This window comes from Suncus etruscus, chromosome 6, assembly GCF_024139225.1.
Source record: "Suncus etruscus isolate mSunEtr1 chromosome 6, mSunEtr1.pri.cur, whole genome shotgun sequence".
Classification (NCBI taxonomy): Eukaryota; Metazoa; Chordata; class Mammalia; order Eulipotyphla; family Soricidae; genus Suncus; species Suncus etruscus.
Window position 1 is genome coordinate 57,474,147 of NC_064853.1, and position 4,460 is coordinate 57,478,606.

Below are 4,460 nucleotides of genomic sequence, written 5' to 3' on the forward strand. Positions count from 1 at the left end.
AAAAATACCCTCTGCATGTCTATGTTTATTGCATCACTATTTACAATAGACAGAATCTGGAAACAACACAGGTGCCCAACAACAAATGAGTAGCTACAGAAACTGGTACAAATACACAATGGAATACTCTTCAGCTGTCAGGAAAAATGAAGCCATGAAATTTGCCTCTACATAGATGGACATGGAAACTATTATGCTGAAATAATTCAAAGGGAGAGGGATGGGCACATCACTCATCTGTGGAATTTCAGAAAAACAAGAGAGTATGGTAATAATACCCAGAGAAAATAACGAGGACCAAAAGGACTAGCCCACTATATGAAGCTTACCACAAAGATTGGTGAGTGCAGTTAGAGAAATAACTAAACTAATAACTAGCACTAGATGATACTGAGTGAAAGAAATAGAATGGCTGTCTTGAAGACAGGCAGAGGGTGAAGGAGGAGGGAAATGTGAGACATTGGTGATGGTAAGATTGCATTGGTGAAGGAGAGTACACATTTTAAGATTGAAACCCAACTACAAACATGTTTGTAACCATGGTACTTAAATAAAGATATTATTAAAAATATTGTAATCTCTAACTACTAAGACTCATCCACTCTCCAACATAGCAATAACACTAGAAAAACAATAGGGGAAAAACATAGAAGCCCACCAATCTCAACAGTGAAACATTTTCACTTAAGATACAAATAACACCAAGCAGATCAGTAAATCCTCAGATAATGCCTGTTGTGACACCATGAAGATGATCAATGAGCTCAAAGAAACAATAACACAAGTAATCAACAAAATACAAGAAAGTATGATAGTCAAAATAAAAATCAATACAGTTATAAATTACATAAGTGAAGAGCATAGTAGTGATACAAAAAATCAATAGAGGCTGTGAATAGCAGGCTAAAGTAAGCTGAGCAAAAGATCAAGCTCCAAAATGATTAGAAGGAAACCACTAGAAACAACAGAAGGTGGAAAATTGTCTGAAAAGAAATAAACAGCATACCAGTGAAATGTGGCAGACTTCAAAAGGAACAACATAAAATCACCAGAATCTCTAAAAAAAAGGTAAATCTGATGAAAAAAAAAAAAACCAGAGGAATCATCTATTAAAATTTCCCTGAGTTGAGGGTTACTGGCACTGAGATCCAAGAGGCCAAAGATTTCCAGTGAAAACAAACCCAATAAGAAAAACTTCAAGATATAATACACTCAAAGTGACAAAAATCTAAAGATTTTGAATTTTTTTTTTTTGGTTTTTGGGCCACACCCGGCAGTGCTCAGGGGTTACTCCCGGCTGTCTGCTCAGAAATAACTCTTGGCAGGCACGGGGGACCACATGGGACACCAGGATTCGAACCAACCACCTTTGGTCCTGGATCGGCTGCTTGTAAGGCAAACACCGCTGTGCTATCTCGCCAGGCCCCAAGATTTTGAATTTTTATATTTAAATGTGAATTTTGAATATTTAAGGAATATTTAAAAGCAGAAAGAGAACACATATTTAAAGCAGATTGATTTTAAAAAATTACATAAAAAGGAGTGCATATGGTAGGTGTACATCGACCTAGCCAATGAGACTCTATGGACAAAAGAATATGGAAGTGTATAGTACAGAAACTCAACATTACAAACACCTTAGAAAGAACATTATCTATAGCTAAATAATTATTCAAATTTAAAGGAACTATCCAGAGCGTCAAGGAAGGCAACAGCGTAGGGAATTCAGAACCTTGAACCAATTTTGCAAGAAACATTAAGAGTTCTTTTAAAGGACAGGATAAAGGTCACTTCTCAACAGGTGGCACTGAGTATGTCACTTATTCATGGTGTATATGGTTGTCCTCTACTAAATTAACAGAGGTTAAAATCATATAGCTATTAATCATAATAAATGGATTTTTATTGATTTATATTTTGATCATTCTATTTACTATTCCTTTAAGTTTTTTGGAGCAAGTAAAATGAAATATACTTGTGATATGCCTGCCAAAAAGGCAGGCTGAGGGGTGGAAAAGCACTTGGGAACATTGGTGGAAGGGGACATTGATGGTGGGATTGATAATGAACGTCGTGCACCTGAAATAGCTTTATTATGAACAACTGTCAATCACAACTGTGTCTATCAAAAAATAAATTGAAACATTTTTAAAGGAGAAAATCTGCATAGGCCAATAAAAGTACAAGATGTTTTAACCTAAAGAAGGGAATATTGAAAAAGTACATAGCACACTCAATATAAATGAGACTTAAGTCCTTATTGAAAATGTATAAAATTCCTTAGCAAGCTAGGAGCAAATAAATCTTCCTTACTTCCTTTAAGGAAGCTTCTTTAATACTTCTTGCAAAGCTGGTTTTAAGGGTATTTGAATTCTCCTGTTGCCTACATGCTACTCACCATCACTCCACCATAGCAATGTGTCTAGCTCCACAGTCTTTTGAACTTTGCAATGCTGCCACACCACTCTAGGTAGATTGAACACCCAGCTGACAGCTGGAGATCTGTTTGTTTTCTTGACCTAGTTCAATTCTCTTAAGAGATGGTTGCTCCAGAGAAGCAATCAAAAGAAGATGAACTAGAGATTTTCCCATGGGGATATCACAGCCAAGTTAAATTATAGTTCAAACCCCATAAGTTTACCCCAAACCTTTCATTGGAGGAATAATAAGGAATGAGGAATTAGGAATCAGGAATCAGGAATCACTAAATGAAATTTCCACTCTCTGGAAGGAATGAACATCAGATTTGCCAGCCAAGCAACCAAAGAGATACTGGTGGACACGTCATTAGGAAAAGTAGCCATGGCAACAGACATCCAGCAAAGCTGTTAGGAAGCTTGGAGCATGGTGACCTGGCAGAGAAAAAAAAAACAGGCAAATTTTAATTTTTAATAGCATTATCTGGTTGTGAGAGTTATTTGGTTCATCTGAAAGAAGAAGCTTCTTTCTGTGTTTATCTGTTTATTTGTGTTGGAACACATCCTGCACTTTTTCTTGCTGGACTTTCCTTGCTCAGACATGCATACAAAGCTTGTAGGGTATTTAAAATCTGGGGAAGCTGAAGAGAATAAAGACCAGGAGTTGGGATTTGCTTGTGTCTTTTCTTCTTGCACCTTCTTTAGAACATTTCACCTCTATGTTGCCTTGTGTTTTTTCTTAGGTGTGGAGAGCTCAGGCTTCTGTGAGAACTAATGTATCACTGAGATAAATGGAGCCCAAAACATTTACTAATAACTCATTTTAAGAATTGTGTAGTGTGCTCGCTTCAGCAGCACATATACTAAAATTGAAATGATACAGAGAAGATTAGCATGGCCCCTGTGCAAGGATGACACGCAAATTTGTGAAGCATTCCATATTTAAAAAAAAAAAAGAAATTGTGTAGTGAGTGGGTGGAGTAAAACAGCTCATTAGAGTGCTAACTAGTGATTTGTGGCAGATCAGGGAGGCAAATTGTTTTAACACATTACTTATGCCATTTTCCTCTATCCACACTCTCCCACCTCAGCCAATTTATCCAATTTTTTATTAAATGTTTGTGCTCTTTCTTCTTCCCCAAATGACTTTATTTTGCTTCCAAAGTCTCAATCTTCATTTCTAATTGTTCTACATTACAGGGGGAAAAAAACCCAATGCATATATTTTTAAATGTTAAGATTTTTAGTAGAATGCAGCAGAACAGACAATTTCACTTGAGCAGAGTATCTTTTTGATGTGTTAGAAAGATACAGGACACATATTAAAGGATAAACTTTCAAAAGAAGACAAAATGATGACTCTTATTGTAGTATAAAATGAAAATGTGTTAAAGGTTTTATTTGACTCATAACTATGTAAGAGAATCAGACAAATGTGATAACTGGATCAAAGAAGTCTAATGACAGCTATAGAAAGCTGTGTATGGAGAAAAATAATGTTTAAATGAATATGATCTTGTTCTTGAAGTAAGGGAAGGGTAGATATTTGGGATAAAATTTATTTGCAGAGCCATAGTAAAGAATTACTATGTATTACTATAAGTTAACTACAATTCACAGAGTAAATCAGCTCCCATCGAATCAGAATCAAATAACCACAAAGTGGAGTTTTCCTTTTAGGCATAAATTTACTACACAGTTAAATCAAAAGTTTCTTTTCTTTTCTTTTTCTTTTTTTTTTCTTTTTTTTTTGGTTTTTGGGCCACACCCGGCAGTGCTCAGGGGTTACTCCTGGCTGTCTGCTCAGAAATAGCTCCTGGCAGGCACGGGGGACCATATGGGACACCGGAATTCGAACCAACCACCTTAGGTCCTGGATCGGCTGCTTGCAAGGCAAACGCCGCTGTGCTATCTCTCCAGGCCTGAAAAACAAAATTTCTAAATGACGTATGCACGCCCATGTTTATTGCAATACAATAATCAAGATCTGGAAACAACTCAATTGTCCAGCCAAAGTTTTATATATACATAATGGAATACAAT

The 4,460-nt window shown here is 36.2% G+C and overlaps 1 non-coding gene across 1 annotated transcript; it reads left to right on the forward strand.

Annotated features, from left to right (window-relative positions):
• The first annotated feature begins 3,256 nt into the window (after positions 1-3,256).
• Positions 3,257-3,363, forward strand: LOC126012959 (U6 spliceosomal RNA). Its single transcript, XR_007497300.1, has one exon. It is a non-coding gene; the product is annotated as a U6 spliceosomal RNA (small nuclear RNA).
• The last annotated feature ends 1,097 nt before the right edge of the window (positions 3,364-4,460 follow it).